The sequence below is a fragment of the Orcinus orca genome, chromosome 1, assembly GCF_937001465.1.
Source record: "Orcinus orca chromosome 1, mOrcOrc1.1, whole genome shotgun sequence".
Taxonomy (NCBI): Eukaryota; Metazoa; Chordata; class Mammalia; order Artiodactyla; family Delphinidae; genus Orcinus; species Orcinus orca.
The window spans coordinates 131,554,672-131,575,025 of NC_064559.1; the positions used below are offsets into that span (position 1 = coordinate 131,554,672).

The 20,354-nt window shown below is 39.0% G+C and overlaps 1 protein-coding gene, 1 long non-coding RNA gene and 1 pseudogene across 8 annotated transcripts in view; 1 reads left to right on the forward strand and 2 right to left on the reverse strand.

Moving 5' to 3' along the window:
* Positions 1 to 20,354, forward strand: part of LOC125965324 (uncharacterized) — a 63,571-nt gene that overhangs the window by 28,705 nt on the left and 14,512 nt on the right. The window contains exon 5 of the long non-coding RNA XR_007479073.1: positions 3,817 to 3,902. This is a non-coding gene — a long non-coding RNA (uncharacterized LOC125965324). The remainder of the gene's footprint in view (positions 1 to 3,816; positions 3,903 to 20,354) is intronic.
* On the reverse strand, positions 1,938 to 14,416 carry LOC125965312 (40S ribosomal protein SA-like; annotated as a pseudogene).
* RPAP2 (RNA polymerase II associated protein 2) overlaps positions 14,553 to 20,354 on the reverse strand; it is an 85,396-nt gene continuing 79,594 nt past the window's right edge. For 2 of the 7 annotated variants that reach the window (XM_049714361.1, XM_049714345.1), the window contains one exon: positions 14,553 to 20,328. The gene's annotated coding sequence lies outside the window, so the exon portion shown is untranslated. The remainder of the gene's footprint in view (positions 20,329 to 20,354) is intronic. The other 5 variants (XR_004484630.2, XR_007479032.1, XR_007479031.1 and 2 more) reach the window with 5 other exon arrangements.

Consider the following 20,354-nt stretch of genomic DNA (forward strand, 5'->3'; position numbering starts at 1 on the left):
GTGATCCAATTCCACCTCCTGGTTCCTTCACTGGTAATCAGTTTTCCGAAACACAAGTATTTTTGCTGAAGGTAGGAGACACAAAGCTTGAAAATTTAGAGAAGAGAGCTAGATGGCTGAGATGTTACAAAAGTTCCTATTTTGCTAGTTTAATTTGGAAAAGGACACACGAATTCCCAAAGAAAACGAGCTTTATTGCAGAAGAACAAATTTCATCAGGTATTTCATCAGCAATCACACTGGGCATCCCTATACAGTCATTGCCCCGTATCTCTTAGCTCCAGGTTGTGCTGCAGTGAGAGGAGAACCTGGACATCAGAGGACCCGGGAGCCAGTCCCAACCTCACTCAGGCTTTTCTAGGCACATTTCAGATGAAAGTCACCCCTGCTCCCTACCCCACCCTCAGCCCAGCAGAGGTGGCCTTCCAGATATCCTTCTTCTTTTTCTGCCAGGGCTTATAATGTAAAGCTATTAAACATTTTCAAACTTCACAATGGTATCACCTTGAGTCCAGGTAAATCTTTAAAGAATTGACCCTATTCCCTAATGAGCAGGAAGATTACCTGGCTTTTGGACATGACCATAAGCAGAAGATGCTAAATAATACCTTAAAGAGACTCCACTAAATATACTAAGCCTGATGGGGATTTTAAGTGTTTGAGAATCTGAAGGGAATGGAATTATTCAAAGGACAAGATTTAAAAAAAGGTCACCATTCTCTGAATATAACAGCATATGAGTTCCTGAAGTATTTAAATAGAAAGTGAAACTGAATCATACTGTTTACTTTTCAGAGTAAAAGCTATTGAGAATTCAAATCTTCTTCCCTGAAAGAGCAACAGGGTTTTTGTAAAATATTTCTTCCCATTCTTTGAAATTTGGAGTTTATATTAAAACCTGGGGGTTATGCTTTATTGAAGGCAACACTTTACTTCAATAATGAAGAATGCCACGTGGTCAGGGAGTGGTGTCCTGGAGAGAAGACAGTGTAGGCTCTGAGGTAGCAGAGCACATGACTGAACCACAGATTGGGTCAGACACCAGAGGCCTAGGGAAGCAGCTGCTTAATCTTGTATAGGTTGAGAGCTTAGTAAATGGCAATATCAGTGTTTAGAGGGATCTCACGATACCTTTGAGAGTTAGCTTAGGTGAGCTGGAGCTCAGTGTATATCAAGGGCCTAGAGAGTTTTTATAGGAAAAGTTAGGGAAAGAGTGGATACATAAGGGGAAAAAAAGGATCTTTCTCAAGAAAATTAATTTTGTAGGTTTTTCATTTGTAGGGTGGTTTGGTCACTTTCCCTCCTATGTGCTTGAAAATACATTACTGCCCCAATAAATTTCTAGTCCATTTAGCCTGCTCCAAACCCCAGTTAACCCCCTCTTCTTAATCAGAGTTTTCTCCAAATTCGGATATCTGTGTCTTGAAAAGAACACACCCTGGGTCTTACCTGCCTCTGGGACTTTCTTCTTGAAGCTGCCCCTGCCTGGGCCATTCCTCCCCCTTCCTATCTCTCTGACTTCTATCTCCACTTCATAGCTCCCCATCCATCCTTCCATGCCTTCCCTAATGTCCCCTCCTATCTCTGACCACCACAGCATACCCTGTGCTTTTTAGGTGGTATGAGCATATAATTTAATGTCTAAATTAGAATACTTTTGGAAGTAAAAGGGGGTACTTGTAATTAATAATGATGCAGAGCTTACAGTTATATACTAGGGACAGTCTCAGGCAAACCAGGATGGATGCTCCGTTTCAGGGCATTTACTGTAGTCTTGCCTCTCCCATAGGCAGGCTGAAGATTCTGAGGGCAATGACTGTCTCATCTTTGCATCCCTTCTCATGTCCAGTTAGTAGTGTGTATATATATGCATGTGTATATATATATATATATAAAATTTATTTATTTTTGGCTGCGTTGGGTCTTCGTTGCTGCATGCGGGCTTTCTCTAGTTGTGGTGAATGGGCGTTACTCTTTGTTGTGGTGCGTGGGCTTCTCATTGTGGTGGCTTCTCGTTGCGGAGCACGGGCTCTAGGTGCATGGGCTTCAGTAGTTGTGGCATGCGGGCTCAGTAGTTGTGGCTTGTGGGCTCTAGAGTGCAGGCTCAGTAGTTGTGGCGCATGGGCTTAGTTGCTCCTCGGCATGGGGGTCTTCCTGGTCCAGGGCTTGAACCCTTGTCCCCTGCATTAGCAGGCGGATTCTTAACCACTGTGCCACCAGGGAAGCCCAGTTAGTATACTTTTTAAAGAATAAACTTTTTATTTTGAAATAATTTTAGATTTACAGAAAGTGGCAAAGGTAGTACAGAGTTCCGTATATCCCTCACCCAATTTCCCCCCATCGTTTACATTTTGCATTTCCATGATACATTTGTTAAAACCAAGAAACTGCATTGGTTTATTACTGTTAATTAAACTTCAGACTTTATTTGGATTTCACCAGTTTTTCCATTAATGTTCTCTTTCTGTTCTGGTCCAGACCAGGATACCATACTGCATTTGGTTTACATGTCTCCCCTAGTCTGTGACAATTTTTCAGCCTTCCCTTTTCATGACAGTCTTGAGGGGTACTGGCAAAGTTTCCTGCAGAAATGTCCCCCAAACTTGATTTGTCTGTTTTCTCATGGTTAGACTGACGTTATGGGTTTGGGGGAAATACACCACAGAGGTGAAGTGCCCTTTTCATCATACGTATCAGGCGACACACATTACGCACATGACATCACTGGGGATGTGAACGTTCATCACTTGGGGAATGTGTTTTTCCTTTCCCTATTCTGTTCACTGGGAACAAGTCACTAAGTTTAATCTCCTCTCAAAGGGTGGAAGAGCCTCTAACTCTACCTTCTGGAAGGGATAGTATCTACATATATTTTTATTCATTTATTTATTTCAAAACTGATTATTTTCTGGCAACCTTATCTCTGTTTTCTGTTTAACAGCCTGTGGAAGAACAGCTGAAGACCACCCAGTGGTTTTTCCCACCCATTCAGTGTCCTGAGCAGTGGGAGCTGCAGGCCAGCCTTCAGTGGCAGGCTGAGCACTCCAGTGTTCTGCAGATAGGCACAAAGGGCACTTGCTTGCCTTCAGGCCAGCCTGTAACCTCAGGTTGAGCAGCAGTAAAGTCAGAAGCTGAAGCAGTTCATTCGCTTGGAAATCCTCCACAGTCACAGCCTTTTTAGCATACCCTGCTCTTCCTTTTCAGTCCTTTCAGGATCTCTGTATAAGTAGAATCACACATGATCTCTCATGGGTGTTCATAGAAGCCTGCACAGAACTTCCTGGACCAGCCTCCACCACATCAGACCCACTGAGTGAGCTTCCTTGTCACTGCAGGGGATGACAGTGTCCACATAGCAAAAAGGGAGACTCTTGATGGTAGACAGGTTAACATAGAGGCTGTTTGTCACCCCTGGGGTGATATCCACCAGAAGAACGAGGCTTCTGGAAGGCTGTCTGGATCTGATTAGGGAAGATTCCAGGAGTGAAGCACCAAGCAACAGGAGTCGTTCCAGTGGCAGCAGCAAACTTCAGCAGAGGCTGCTGGCCAGTGTCCCTGGAGAATGACACTGACATCAACCAGGTTTTTCATGGCAACAATGGCATGAACTGCCAGTGGAAGCTTCTCCTGAGTCCTCTTTAGATTTATGATATAGATGCCATCAGTTTTCCTTTGGTAGATGAAATGTTCCACTTGGAACTCAAGGTTGGTCCCACCTAAGTGGGTTCCCGCTGCAAGTAATTTGAGGACATCCTCCTTTTTCATTTGCAGGACATCAAGAACTGTGGACGTCATGAAAATTCCCCTTTGTTACAGGAACGGAGGACAATGCCATATGGATCCCTTTCTGGGTAGTGCAGAAGGGCTCTACATATATCACTTGGAGTGCTTCTGTAAGGAAGGTGTGTCTCTTCTACCTCATTTATTTTTCAATCACTTATATCAGTATGTGTATTTATTTTATACTTTGGGTCATAATTCCGTACTATATTGTTATTTATTTTATTGCTGAAATTGTCACGGCCTTGGCCAGTGGGTGCTTTCAGGTTGGTTCCTGTGTCCCTTTGACATAGTTCATTTTGGTTTTTGAGCACTTGCTTAAACTTATGGTACTATAAGGTGCTCCAGACTTGTATTTTCTCTGCCCCAGCCCTAGAACTAGCTATTTTCCCAGGATCTCTGTTCCTTTTATGACATTTAGTTCCTTTAATGACATTTAGAAATCAAGATCTAGCACAGTTCTCTGAGCTAAACTGAAGTCCGCTCAAGTCCTTCCAAGTTAACATAAACCTGGCAGGAGTGTGAGGGAGGCAGATGCAGCACCCAGAAAAGCTGCTGGCCCCACAGTGACCTTGTGGCAGAAGCAGTAGTGGTCCACTTGGGCATCAGTCCATTTGGCTTCCTAATGTTTCTAGTGAGCTACTGGCCCTTCACCTGAGGTCCTAGACCTGCAGGGTGTGGAAGATAACTAAAGAGGTGTTTCTGGGCACAGGGAGGGGAGCAGTGGGATACTGCAGCTTCTTCCCCTCTTTTTCCTGGAGAGTTGTCACTAATAGGTCAGAGGGAGGGGCCCTGTCATCTATGATTTTTTAAAAATTTATTATTAATTTAAAAAATTGAGGCATATATATTTGTTTTGCAATTTGAGGTTTATTTGAATTAACACTCTTATAAAAATAGTGTAGTTGTGTTTAAATGCATAGAAAAATGTGTTCATAAACCATAGTATTCCAGTGGAGTCATAATTGATTATTTTGCAGAGTATAAAGTAAGTTCTCATAAATAATATAGAGAGCAAATTAAATTATTTAGCAATGTGAAATGTTAATTCACTTTATTTTTAATTGTAGTTTATTTATAATATTGGTTTCAGGTGTACAACATATTGATTCAATATTTTTATAGATTAATTATACTCCATTTAAAGTTATAAAATAATGGCTATATTTCCCTGTGCTGTACAATATGTCCTTGTAGCTTATTTTATACATAGTAGTAGTTTGTACCAGTTAATCCTCTGCCATTACCTTGCTCCTCCTGCCTTCCCTCTCCCCACTGGTAACCACTAATTTGTTCTCTATATCTGTGGGTCTGTTTCTTTTGTTATATACATTTGTTTTATTTTTTAGATTCCACATGTGATAACATACAGTATTTGTATTTCTCTGACTTATTTCACTAAGCATAATACTCTATAGGTCCATCCACTTTATTACAAATTGAAGAATTTCATTATATTTTATGGATGAGTAATATTCCATTGTATATATACACACCATACCTTTTTTATGCGTTCGTCTGTTGATGAACACTTAGGTTGCTTGGCTATTGTAAATAATGCTCCTATGAACATTGGGGTGCGTGTATCTTTTCAAATTAGTGTTTTCATTCTCCTCGGATATATACTCAGGAGTGGAATTACAGGATCCTATGGCATTTCTATTTTCAGTTTTTTGGGAAACCTCCATACTGTTTTCCATAGCGGCTGCATCAATTTACATTCCCACCAACAATGTACAAGGGTTCCCTTTTCTCAACGTCCTTACCAACATTTGTTATTTGTAGACTTTTTGATGATAGCCATTCTGACAGGTGTGAGGTGATACCTTATTGTGGTTTTGGTTTGCATTTCTCTGATTATTAATGATATTGAGTATCCTTTCATGTGCCTGTCGGCCATCTGTATGTCTCTGTAAAAATGTCTCTTCAGAGCCTCTGCCCATTTTAAAATAATTTTTTTTTTTTTTGCTACTGAGTTGTATGACGACTTAATATATTTTGGATATTAATCCCATATCTGATATATGATTTGCAAATATTTTCTCCCATTCAGTATGTTGTCCTTTCATTTTGTTGATCGTTTCCTTTATTGTGCCAAAGCTTTTAAGTTTAATTAGGTCCCATTTGTTTATTTTTGCTTTTGTTTCCTTTGCCTTATGAGACACATCCAAAAAAAAATTGCTATGATTTATGTCAGAGTGTCTATCTATGATTTCTTCTAGGAGCTTTATGGTTTCAGGTCTTACATTTAGGACTTTAACCCATGTTGAGCTTATTTTTGTATATGGTGTGAGAAAATGTTCTAATTTCATTCTTTTACATGTAGCTGTCCAGTTTTCCCAGCACCACTTATTGAAGAGATTGTCTTTTCTCCATTGTATATTCTTGCCTCCTTTGTTGCAGATTAATTGAACATAGGTATGTAGGTTTATTCCTGGGATCTCTATGCTGTTCCATTGATCTATGTGTCTTTTTCTGTGCCAGTACCATACTGTGTTTTTCTTTTTTTAACGTCTTTATTGGAGTATAATTGCTTTACAATGGTGTGTTAGTTTCTGCTTTATAAAAAAGTGAATCAGCTATACATATACATAGGAATAATCTCCTATGTATATCCCCATATCTCCTCCTTCTTGTGTCTCCCTCCCACCCTCCCTATCCACCCCTCTAGGTGGACACAAAGCACCAAGCTAATCTCCCTGTGCCATGCGGCTGCTTCCCACTAGCTATTTTACATTTGGTAGTGTACATGCCACTCTCTCACTTTGTCCCAGTCAACCCTTCCCATTCCCCGTATCCTCAAGTCCATTCTCTATGTCTGCATCTTTATTCCTGTGCTGCCCCTAGGTACTTCAGAACCTTTTTTTTAGATTCCATATATATGTGTTAGCATGTGGTATTTGTTTTTCTCTTTCTGACTTACTTCACACTGTATGACAGACTCTAGGTCCATCCACCTCACTACAGATAACTCAATTTCATTTCTTTTTATGGCTGAGTAATATTCCATTGTATATATTTGCCACATCTTCTTTATCCATTCATCTGTCGATGGACACTTCGGTTGCTTCCATGTCCTGGCTACTGTAAATAGAGCTGCAATGAACACTGTGGTATATGACTCTTCTTGAATTATGGTTTTCTCAGGGTATATGCCCAGTAGTGGGATTGCTGGGTCATATGGTAGATCTGTTTTTAGCTTTTTAAGGAACTTCCATACTGTTCTCCATAGTACTGTATCAATTTACATTCCCACCAACAGTGCAAGAGGGTTCCCTTTTCTCCACACCCTCTCCAGCACTTATTGTTTGTAGATTTTTTGATGATGGCCGTTATGAGGTGATACCTCATTGTAGTTTTGATTTGCATTTCTATAATGATTAGGGATGTTGAGCATCCTTTCATGTGTTTGTCGGCAATCTGTATATTTTCTTTGCAGAAATATCTATTTAGGTCTTCTGCCCATTTTTGGATTGGGTTTTTTCTTTGATATTGAGCTGCATGAGTTGCTTGTAAATTTTGGAGATTAATCCTTTGTCAGTTGCTTCATTTGCAAATATTTTCTCCCATTCTGAGGGTTGTCTTTTTGTCTTGTTTATGGTTTCCTTTGCTGTGCAAAAGCTTTGAAGTTTCATTAGGTCCCATTTGTTTTTATTTCCATTTCTGTAGGAGGTGGGTCAAAAAGGATCTTGCTGTGATTTAGGTCATAGAGTGTCGTACGTATGTTTTCCTCTAAGAGTTTGATAGTGTCTGGCCTTACATTTATGTCTTTAATCCATTTTGAGTTTATTTTTGTGTATGGCGTTAGGGAGTGTTCTTATTTCATTCTTTTACATGCAGCTGTCCAGTTTTCCCAGCACCACTTATTGAAGAGGCTGTCTTTTCTCTATTGTATATTCTTGCCTCCTTTATCCAAAATAAGGTGACCGTATGTGCGTGGGTTTATCTCTGGGCTTTCTATCCTGTTCCATTGATCTACATTTCTGCTTTTGTGCCAGTACCATACTGTCTTGATTACTGTAGCTTTGTAGTGTGGTCTGAAGTCAAGGAGCCTGATTCCTCCAGCTCCTTTTTTCTTTCTCAAGATTGCTTTGGCTGTTCGGAGTCTTTTGTGTTTCCATACAAATTGTGAAATTTTTTGTTCTAGTCTGGTGAAAAATGCCATTGGTAGTTTGATAGGGATTGCATTGAATCTGTAGATTGCTTTGGGTAGTATAGTCATTTTCACAATGCTGAGTCTTCCAATCCAAGAACATTGTATATCTCTCCATCTATTTGTGTCATCATCAATTTCTTTCATCAGTGTCTCATAGTTTTTCTGCATACAGGTCTTTTGTGTCCTTAGGTAGGTTTATTCCTAGGTATTTTGTTCTTTTTGTTGCAGTGGTAAATGGGAGTGTTTCCTTAATTTCTCTTTCAGATTTTTCATCATTAGTGTATAGGAATGCAAGAGATTTCTGTGCATTAACTTTGTATCCTGCTACTTTACCAAATTCATTGATTAGCTCTAGTAGTTTTCTGGTAGCATCTTTAGGATTCTCTATGTATAGTATCATGTCATCTGCAAACAGTGACAGGTTTACTGCTGCTTCTCCAATTTGGATTCCTTTTATTATTTATTTATTTTTTTATTCCTTTATTCCCTTTTTCTTTTCTGATTGCTGTGGCTAAAACTTCCAAAACTTTGTTGAATAAGAGTGGTGAGAGTGGACAACCTTGTCTTGTTCCTGATCTTAGATGAAATGGTTTCAGTTTTTCACCATGGAGAATGATGTTGGCTGTGGGTTTGTCATATATGGCCTTTATTATGTTGAGGTACGTTTCCTGTATGCCTACTTTCTGGAGGGTTTTTTATCATAAATGGGTGTTGAAATTTGTCAGAAGCTTTTTTGGCATCTTTTGAGATGATCGTATGGTTTTTCTCTTTCAGTTTGTTAAGATGGTTTATCACATTGATTTGCGTATATTGAAAAATCCTTGCATTCCTGGGAAAAACCCCACTTGATCATGGTGTATGATCCGTTTAATGTGCTGTTGGATTCTGTTTGCTAGTATTTTGTTGAGGATTTTTGCATCTATGTTCATCAGTGATATTGGCCTGTAGTTTTCTTTCTTTGTGACATCTTTGGTTTTGGTATCAGGGTGGTGGTGGCCTTGTAGAATGAGTTGGGGAGTGTTCCTCCCTCTGCTATATTTTGGAAGAGTTTGAGAAGGATAGGTGTTAGCTCTTCTCTAAATGTTTGGTAGAATTCGCCTGTGAAGCCATCTGGTCCTGGGCTTTTGTTTGTTGGAAGATTTTTAATCACAGTCTCAATTTCAGTGTTTGTGATTGGTCTGTTTATATTTTCTATTTCTTCCTGGTTCAGTCTCGGAAGGTTGTGCTTTTCTAAGAATTTGTCCATTTCTTCCAGGTTGTCCATTTTATTGGCATATAGTTGCTTGTAGTAATCTCTCATGATCCTTTGTTTTTCGGCAGTGTCAGTTGTTACTTCTCCTTTTTCATTTCTAATTCTATTAATTTGAGTCTTCTCCCTTTTTTTCTGGATGAGTCTGGCTAATGGTTTATGAATTTTGTGTATCTTCACAAAGAACCAGCTTTTAGTTTTATTGATCTTTGCTATTGTTTCCGTCATTTCTTTTTCACTTATTTCTGATCTGATCTTTATGATTTCTTTCCTTCTGCTAACGTTGGGGTTTTTTTGTTCTTCTTTCTTTAATTGCTTTAGGTGTAAGGTGTTTCTTTAGGTAGGATTTTATTCCTATAAACGTCCCTCTTAGAACTGCTTTTGCTGCATCCCATAGGTTTTGGGTCCTCGTGTTTTCATTGTCATTTGTTTCTAGGTATTTTTTGATTTCCTCTTTGATTTCTTCAGTGATCTCTTGGTTATTTAGTAATGCACTGTTTAGCCTCCATGTGTTTTTATTTTTTACAGATTTTTTCCTGTAATTGATATCTAGTCTCATAGTGTTGTGGTCGGGAAAGATACTTGATATGATTTCAATTTTCTTAAATTTACCAAGGCTTGATTTGTGACCCAAGATATGATGTATCCTGCAGAATGTTCCATGAACACTTGAGAAGAAAGTGTATTCTGTTGTTTTTGGATGGAATGTCATATAAATATCAATTAAGTCCATCTTGTTTAATGCATCATTTAAAGCTTGTGTTTGTTTCCTTATTTATTTTCATTTTGGATGATCTGTCCATTGGTGAAAGTGGGGTGTTAAAGTTCCCTACTATGATTGTGTTACTGCTGATTTCCCCTTTTATGGCTGTTAGCATTTCCCTTATCCATTGAGGTGCTCCTATGTTGGGTGCCTAAATATTTACCATTGTTATATCTTCTTCTTGGATTGATCATTATGTAGTGTCCTTCTTTGTCTCTTGTAATAGTCTTTATTTTAATGTCTATTTTGTCTGATATGAGAATTGCTACTCCAGCTTTCTTTTGATTTCCATTTGCATGGAATATCTTTTTCCATCCCCTCACTTTCAGTCTGTATGTGTCCCTAGGTCTGAAGTGGGTCTCTTGTAGACAGCATATATACAGGTCTTGTTTTTGTATCCTTTCAGCCAGTCTATGTCTTTTGGTTGGAATATTTAATCCATTTACATTTAAGGTAATTATAGATATGTATGTTCTTATTACCATTTTCTCAATTGTTTTGGGTTTGTTATTGTAGGTCTTTTCCTTCTCTGTGTTTCCTGCATAGAGAAATTCCTTTAGCATTTGTTATAAAGCTGGTATGGTGGTGCTGAATTCTCTTAGCTTTTGCTTGTCTGTAAAGGTTTTAATTTCTGTGTCGAATCTGAATGAGATCCTTGTTGCGTATAGTAATCTTGGTTGTTAGTTTTTCTCTTTTATCACTTTAAATATGTCCTGCCACTCCCTTGTGATTGCAGAGTTTCTGCTGAAAGTTCAGCTGTTAACCTTAGGGGATTCCCTTGTATGTTATTTGTTGTTTTTCCCTTGCTGCTTTTAATATTTTTTCTTTGTATTTAATTTTTGATAGTTTGATTAATATGTGTTTTGGTGTGTTTCTCCTTGGATTTATCCTGTATGGGACTCTCTGTGCTTCCTGGACTTGACTGACTCTTTCCCATATTAGAGAAGTTTTCAACTATAATCTCTTTAAATATTTTCTCAGTCCCTTTCTTTTTCTGGGACCCCTATAATTTGAATGTTGGTGCATTTAGTGTTGTCCCAGAGGTCTCTGAGACTGTCCTCAATTCTTTTCATTCTTTTTTTTTTTATTCTGCTCTGTGGTAGTTATTTCCAATATTTTATCTTCCAGCTCTCTTATCCGTTATTCTTCCTCAGTTATCCTGCTATTAATTCCTTCTAGACAATTTTTAATTTCATTTATTGTGTTGTTCATCATTTGTTCTTTAGTTCTTCTAGGTCTTTGTTAAACGTTTCTTGTACTTCCTCCATTCTATTTCCAAGATTTTGGATCATCTTTACTATCATTACTCTGAATTCTTTTTCAGGTAGATTGCCTATTTCCTCTTCATTTGTTTGGTCTGGTGGGTTTTTACCTTGATCCTTCATCTGCTCTGTGTTTCTGTGTCTTCTCATTTTGCTTAACTTACTGTGTTTGGGGTCTCCTTTTCGCAGGCTGCAGGTTCGTAGTTCCCGTCGTTTTTGATGTCTGCCCCCAGTGGCTAAGGTTGGTTCAGTGGGTTGTGTAGGCTTCCTGGTGGAGGGGACTGATGCCTGTGTTCTGGTGGATGAGGCTGGATCTTGTCCTTCTGGTGGGCTGGACCACGTCCAGTGGTGTGTTTTGGGGTATCTGTGACCTTTTTATGATTTTAGGCAGCCTCTCTGCTAATGGGTGGGGTTGTGTTCCTGTCTTGCTAGTTGTTTGGCATAGAGTGTCCAGCAGTGTAGGTTGCTGGTTGTTGAGTGGAGCGGGGTCTTAGCATTGAGATGGAGATCTCTGGGAGAGCTTTCGCTGTTTGATACTATGTGGAGCCGGGAGGTCTCTGGTGGTCCAACGTCCTGAACTTGGCTCTCCCACCTCAGAGGCACAGGCCTGACACCCGGCTGGAGCACCAAGACCCTGTCAGCCACATGGCTTTTGGGAAGTCTGGGGTCTTCTGCCAGCGTTCAGTAGGTGTTCTGTAGGAGTTGTTCCACATGTAGATGTATTTCTGATGTATTTGTAGGGAGGAAGGTGATCTCCACGTCTTACTCCTCTGCCATCTTGAAGGTCTACCATACTGTTTTGACTACTGTAGCTTTGTAGTATAGTCTGCAGTCAGGGAGTGTGATACTTCCAGCTTTGTTCTTCTCAAAATTACTTTGGCTATTTGGGGTATTCTGTGGTTTTATATAAATTTTAGGATTATTCTAGTTGTGTGAAAACTGTCATGGGTATTTTGATAATTGCATTAAATTTGTAGATTAATTTGGGTAGAATGGAGATTTTAACTATTAATTCTTCTGATCCATAAACATGGGCTATCTTTTCACTTATTTGTATTGTCTTCAATTTCCTTCATCAGTATCTTATGGTTTCTAGAGTATAGGTCGTTCACCTCCTTGGTTAAGTTTATTCATAGGTATTTTATTCTTTTTGATACACTTGTAAATGAAACTGTTTTCTGGAATTCTCTGACAGTTCATTATTAGTGTATATAGAAAGGTAACAGATTTCTGTATGTTAATCTTGTATCCTGCAGCTTTACTGAATTCATTTATTACTTTTAATAGGTTTTTTGTGGATACTTTAGGGTTTTCTGTATATAGTATCACACCATCTACAAACAGTGACAGTTTTACTTCTACCCTTACAATTGGATGCCTTTTATTTCATTTTCTTGTCAGTTGGACTTTCAATACTGTGTTAAATAGAAGTGGTGAGAGTAGGTATCTTTGTCTTGTTGATTTTAGAGGAAAAGTTAGTTTTTCAATGTTGAGTATGCTGTTAGCTGTGGGTTTGTCACAAATGGCCTTTCTTATATTGAGATGTGTTCTCTCTATACCAACAATGATGAGAGAATTGATCATTAATGGATGTTGAATTTTGTCAAATGCTTTTTCTGCATTACTGAGATGATCGTGTGATTTTTATCCTTCCTTTTGTTAATGTGGTGTATCACACTGATTGTGGATACTGAACCATCCTTTCATCTCTGGGATAAACCCCACTTGATCATGGAGTATGATCCTTTTTATATATTGTTGGATTTAGTTTGCTAATATTTTTGTTGAGGATTTTTGCATCTATATTCATCAGAGATACTGGCCTGTAATTTTCCTTTTGTTTAGTGTCTTCGGTTTTGACATCAGGGTAATATGGTGGTCTTATAGAATGAAATTGGGAGTGGTCCCTCTCCTTCAATTTTTTGGAATAGTTTGAGGATAGGTATTAGCTTTTCTTTTTATGTTTGGTAGAACTCCCCTGTGAAATTGGTCCTGGATTTTAGTTTGGTGCAAGTTTTGTTTTGGTTACAAATTCAACTTCACTAGTAGTGACTGTTCTGTCCATACTGTCTGTTTCTTTTTGATTCAGTTTTGGAAGGGTGTATGTTTCTCAAAATTTGTCCATTTCTTCTGGTTTGTCCCATTTATTGGGATATAATTGTATGTGAGGTAAAATTGACATTTAAAATTATATTAGTTTCAGGTGTATAACATGATTTGATATTTGTATATGTTGCAAAATGATCATCACAGTAAGTATAGTTAACATCCATTACCATATCATTTTTGTAATGAGAGCTTTCAAGATCTAACAACTTTCAAATATGCAATACAGTATTAACTATAGTCCCCATGCTTTACATTGCATCTCCATGACATATTTTATAACTGGAAATTTGTACCTTTCAATCCCTTTCACCCATTTTGCCCACCCCCAACACCCTGCCTCTGGCAACCACCAATCTGTTCTCTGCACCTATGAGCTTATTTTTTAAAATAGATTCCATCTATGACCTTTTTAAAAAAAACAGATTCCACTTATAAGTGAGATCATACAGTATTTGTCTTTCTCTATCTGACTTATTTTACTTAGCATAATGATCACAAATTCCATCCATATTGTCACAAATGGCAAGATTTTCTTATTTTTCATGTCTGAATAATATTCCATTGCATAAATATATATACTACATCTTGTTTACCCATTCATCCATCAATGGGCACTTTGGTTGTTTCCATATTTTGGCTATTATAAATAAAGCTGCAATGAACATAGAGGTGTATATCTTTTTCAATTAGTGTTTTCATTTTGGGGGATAAATAGCCAGAAGTGGATTTGCTGGATCATATGGTAGTTCTACTTTTAATTTTTTGAGGAACTGCCATACTGTTTTCATAGTGGCTGCACCAATTTACATTCCCACCAAAACATCACAAGGGTTCCCTTTTCTCCACATTCTTGCCTACACTTGTTACTTTTTTTTTTTTGCGGGACGTGGGCCTCTCAGTGTTGTGGCCTCTCCTGTTGCGGAGCACAGGCTCTGGACGCGCAGGCTCAGCGGCCATGGCTCACGGGCCCAGCTGCTCTGCGGCATGTGGGATCCTCCTGGACCGGGCACGAACCCATCCCCTGCATTGGCAGGCAGACTCTCAACCACTGCGCCACCAGGGAAGCCCCGTTACTTGTCTTTTTGATAACAGCCATTCTAACAGGTATGAGGTGGTATTTCATTGTGGTTTTGATTTGCATTTCTCTGATTAGTGATGAGCGTCTTTCCATGTGCCTGTTGGCTGGCCATCTGTATGTCTTCTTTGTAAAAAATGTCTCTTTAGATCCTCTGCCCATTTTTAAATGATTTTTTTTTTTTTTTTTTTTTGCTGTTGAGTTGTATGACTTTATATATTTTGGATATTAACCCCTTATCAGATATATGATTTGCAAATATTTTCTCCCATTCAGTCAGTAGGTTGCATTTTCATTTTGTTGATGGTTTTCTTTGCTGTACAGAAGCTTTTTAGTTTGATGTAGTCCCATTTATTTTTGGTTTGTCAAATCCAAAATATTGCCAAGACTGATGTCAGGGGCTCACTGCCTGTGTTTTCTTCTAGGAGTTTTATGGTTTCAGGTCTTATGTCCAAGTCTTTAATCCATTTTGAGTTAATTTTTGTGTAAGATGTAGATAGTGGTCCAGTTTTCCCAAAACCATTTACTGAAGGGACAGTTCTTTCCCCATTTGTATATTCTTGGCTCCTTTGTTGTAAATTAACTGATATATATGCATGGGTTTATATCTAGGCTTTCTGTTCTGTTGCATTGATCTACATGTCTGCTTTTGTGCCAGTACCACACTGTTTTGATTACTATAGCTTTATAATGTAGTTTGATATCAGGGGTGTAATGTCTCTGGCTTTGTTCTTTTTCAAGATTGATTTTGCTATTTGGGGTCTTCTGTAGTTCCATAGGAATTTTAGGATTATTAGTTCTATGAAAAATGCCATTGGAATTTGATATGGAGTGCACTGAATCTGTAGATTGCTTTGGTAGTATGGACATTATTATTTCTAATAGCTTTATTAAGATGTAATTTATATACATTACATTCAACCTGTTTTAAGTGCACAAATACTTTTAAAGTTTATAAAATTGTGCAAAAACCACAATTGTAGAACAGTTTCATCACCTCAAAGAGATACCTGTGGCCATTTGCAGATGATCCCCACTCCCATGTAACTACCAATTTAGAATCATCTGTTTTACATATTTTTCTTTTCTGTCATTTCATTATAAATGGAATCATACCTTATATGGCTTATGTGTCAGACTTCTTTTACCTAGCATGATGTTTCTGAGGTTCATCCATGTAGTAGCATATATCAGTATATTCTATGAATGTTTTGTTTACCCCGGACACGCAGGCTCAGTGGCCATGGCCCACGGGCCCAGCTGCTCCGCAGCATGTGGGATCCTCCCAGACCAGGGCACAAACCCGCGTCCCCTGCATCGGCAGGTGGACTCTCAACCACTGCACCACCAGGTGAGCCCTTAACTTTTTAAGAAACTGCCAGATCACTTTCCAAAGTGGCTGAATCATTTTACATTTCCACCAGCAGTGTATTAGCACTCCAGTTTCTCCACATCCTCAAGAACACTATCTTTGTCTTTATTATAGTCATCTAGTGGCTGTGAAGTGGTATCTAATTTTGGTTTTAACTTGCATTTCCCTAACAACTAGTGATGTTGAGCATCTTTTCATATGCCAAGCCATTTGGATATCTTCTTTCTGAAATGTCTATTCGCATTTCTGCCCACTTAAAAATTGAGTTGCCGTATTTTTGAGTTTTAAGAATATGTAATCTGGATGTCATTTATCAAGTATGATTTGAAAATATTTTATCCCAGTCTGTGGTTTGTCAATTTGTTTTCTTAATGTTTTTCTTTTTCTATTATGTAAGTTTCAGATGTACATTGCTCAGGACCACTTTATAGCATAGCCAGCTTCTTTAAAAGAATAAAGACTAGACTTCCAAAAGGTTTCATCTTAAATTGTATTTATTTTTATAAATTATTTATTTTTGGCTGTGTTGGGTCTTCATTGCTGCCTGCAGGCTTTGTCTAGTTGTGGTGAGCAGGGGCTACTCTTCTTTGTGGTGCATGGGCTTACTGCTGTGGCTTCTCTTGTTGTGGAGCACAGGCTCTAGGCACTCGGGCTTCAGTAGTTGTGGCATGCGGGCTCTAGTGCACAGGCACAGTAGTTGTGGTGCACGGGCTTAGTTGCTCCGCAGGATCTTAGTTGCTCCGTGTGGGATCTCCCTGGGCCAGGGCTCGAACCTGTGCCCCCTGCATTGGCAGGTGGATTCTTAACCACAGCACCACCAGGGAGGCCCTAAATTGTATTTATTGACCTAATTCTTCACTGTTCTTTAGAATCCAGAGTTGGACTATGAGGCTAAAATGGGACTTTTCTCAATTTTCTGGTCAACTGATATGATGGCTGTAATAATCCAGAAGAAACAGGTCATTATATTTTCTTGAAGTTTCAACTTAAGATTTCAGCTTTCATTTTCAAATAAGTAGAAATACTGTATCTTCTATCTAGGATGCAAGGACTTGCTTATCCTTGTTGGAATAATGGTTCTCCTCTATCTGGTGAAGTCACTCTGTCCGGTGGTGACTGATAAGTAGCTCTAACTGTACAATTATTGTGGCTAGAATTCCAGAAATGGTCAATGTAAGTTCATCTATTTGGTCTTCACGGATTACCTGTGAAACAAAAAAGGACACCTGAATAAGACACCTAAAATATTTTTACCAGTTTTGGGGAACACTGTGTTGTCTCCCCAATATACATTCCATTTTCCCCAATTATGTAGCAACAGTGGGTTGGGTAGAATAAACCCAGCTTCATATTCAGCTTGAGGGGTAGGCCCTGATAGATCTAGGTCAATTAGAAAATCCTCTTCTCTCTCCTCCATTCCTTGCTAGAATGACATGGATTAGTTCAGAAGTGCCCTCAATTAGTGTGAAAAGTTTAAGACTCTCAGTAGGACAGTGAGGTATGCTGTAAAGCTGGGAACTACTGAATGATTCTGCCATCTGTAGTAGACAGCTTCTAAAATGACACCCAATGAACTCTGCCTTCTGGTATTCATCCCCTTATATAATCCACTCACCTTCAATATGGGCTGAGTCCAGTGATTAGTTTCTAACTAGTCATGGTATACAGAAAAAGTGATGGATGTTACTTCTGAGATTAGTTACAAAAAGACTGTGGCTTTCAGCTTGGGTTTCATCTCACTTGCTCACTCTGAGGGAAGCAACATGCCAAGCAGCAAGGCACACTCTGGAGTGGCCCACGTGGCAAAGAACTGAGAGAGGTCTCTAGGCAACAGAGAATGAGGAACTGAGGCCCCGAATTCAACAGCCTGTGAGGAACTAAATCCTGCCAATAACCACATGAGTGAACTTGGAAGGGAATCTTCCTCCAGCTGAGCCTTCAGATGACATTGCAGCCCTGTCAGAGAGCTTAACTGCAACCTCATGAGAGACTCTGAGGCAGAGGCCCTAAGCCAAATTGTGCCCAGATTCCTGACTCACAGAAACTGAGATTAAAAAAAAAGTTTGTTTTAAGCCACTAAATTTTACAGTAATTTTTAAGCTGCAAAAGATAATTAATATACTAGCATAAGAAAAGCTAGTTTGAGCTGGGGTTTTTTTTTTCTTCCCTGTTATTTGTAACTGAAAGCATATTAACATATCCTAGCTATTAGTAATCTAATCTTGAAAAGGGTAGGCCATATTATACACAAATAATTTTGTGAACTTATGGTTTACAAATATCATACAAACAACAACAAAAAAAACCCATCTACCTATTCACAACCATCTCCATTTCTCATATGGAAAATTATGTAATAAGGCCTCATTCATTCAGTGTCCCTTTTAATACTGACAAAGTCCGGGCAAAGATTTACCTTTGATTACTTACACAAATGAACAATGTAAAAAAAACAATGATCACAGGGCAACTGTTAAGTCCACTTAAAACATCTATTGTTTAGGGAATTCTCTGCAGTCCAGTGGTTAGGACTCGGTGCTTTCACTGCTGCAGCGTGGGTTTGATCCTTAAAAGTACTTTAAAGAAATGAAATTGAGTTATTTGTAGTGAGGTGGATGGACCTAGAGACTGTCATACAGAGTGAAGTAAGTCAAAAAGAGAAAAACAAATACCATATGCTAACACATATATATGGAATATTAAAAAAAAAGTGGTTCTGAAGAACACGGGGCAGGACAGGAATAAAGATGCAGATGTAGAGAATGGACTTGAGGACACGGGGAGGGGGAAGGGTAAGCTGGGACAAAGTGAGAGAGTGGCATGGACATATATACACTACCAAATGTAAAATAGATAGCTAGTGGGAAGTAGCCGCATGGCACAGGGAGATCAGCTCGGTGCTTTGTGACCACCTAGAGGGGTGGGATAGGGAGGGTGGGAGGGAGATGCAAGAGGGAGGAGATATGGAGATATATGTATATGTATAGCGCAGAAACTAACACACCATTGTAAAGCATTTATACTCCAATAAATATGTTAAAAAATGATGAACTGCATAAAAAAGACTAATTTGAACTTTCAGCTTTAAAACAAAAAGTACTTTAACACCATTTGTTTATATACAAGCATTAACTATGCTAATTAAAAATGGTTCTTAATTGATACCTATTCATTAAAGCAGGTCTGGAAGGACCTCTGGTTAGGCAGGCGCTCTTTGTTCTCAGTCTATCTGGAAAAGCAACCTTTCAACCAATGGAGATAGGGTGTCGTGAACCCTGAGGGGTATGATTAATTCAGTCTTCTGTAACTGAAGGTCAATAAAACAAAAAAACTCCAAACTTACTGTACTCTTAGAAGGGCCTTTGAACTGGTGCTTCCACAGGCCAACCTGAGCACACTGCCTAAGTAAAAGCCTTTATTTTACAGGGTCCTCAGGGGAGCAGGGTTGCATGAAAAGGTCACTAGGTATAAGTCTGGAGGCAGTTACAGTGCTAATTCCTTATTTTCTATTCTCTAGCAGGTTCAATAAAGTGATGATGGCATTCTTTCTTGCCTGCCAAATATGGCTCTCAAATATCCTTGTCGTATATTTACAGATTTACTTGAAGAGCTGTTTTTTTAAAACAAATATTCAAATAATAAAATGTAAAATGATATAGATCAGTAGTGTACTTCTGGGAAGGAGACAGGACTGGAGGCAGAAGTGAGGGGGGAATTTTGCTTTTTTTTTTGCAGTACGCAGGCCTCTCACTGTTGTGGCCTCTCCCGCTGCAGAGCACAGGCTCCGGAAGTGCAAGCTCATCAGCCACGGCTCACGGGCCCAGCCGCTCCACGGCATGTGGGATCCTCCCGGACCGGGGCACAAACCCATGTCCCCTGCATCAGCAGGCGGACTCCCAACCACTGCACCACCAAGGAAGCCTGGGAATTTTGCTTTTTAAAATTATACATGCAATTCTGTACTGTTTAATTTTTACAACAAGCTTGTATTGCTTTTATAATTTAAAGAATAACTGAAAGTTAAAAAAGAGGAAATCCTCCTTAAGAGGATCGCATTTGTAGTTCAGAATGAATTTTGTTAATCATAACATTAAATCAATACCTATCTGAGCACTTCAGAGTATGTGAAGTAAGAAGTAAAGGGAGGAAGAGATGGAAAGTTGTGATTAAGGCAGAATCAGGGAGGGGACATTCTGATGGGCAGTTTTTTCTTTTTGAGGGGGGGTAGTTCTTAAAAAGAAGCAAAAACTTGGGATAGTAGAAGAGGGCTTATGTATCTGGGAGCAAGGTCAGGATTCAACAAAGCCAGACTTGAAAATTCACCTGTTTATCTGCACATGAGATGACTAAGGTATTGGCTGGGCTGAGGAGGGAAGTAGGATGAGGATATTCTCAAAGATCACTGCAGCAGTTTGGTTGACGTAAACTGCTACTTGCTGGGAAGAAACATCAGATGGGACATGCAGGATGGGATGGTCTAGATTTGAGTATGAAGCTGATAGCAACGAGTTTCCTGGATTGCAAGAAACAGAACCTATAAAGTTCTGTTATAGGACAGTAGCCTATAAAGGAAAAAAAACAAAGATGG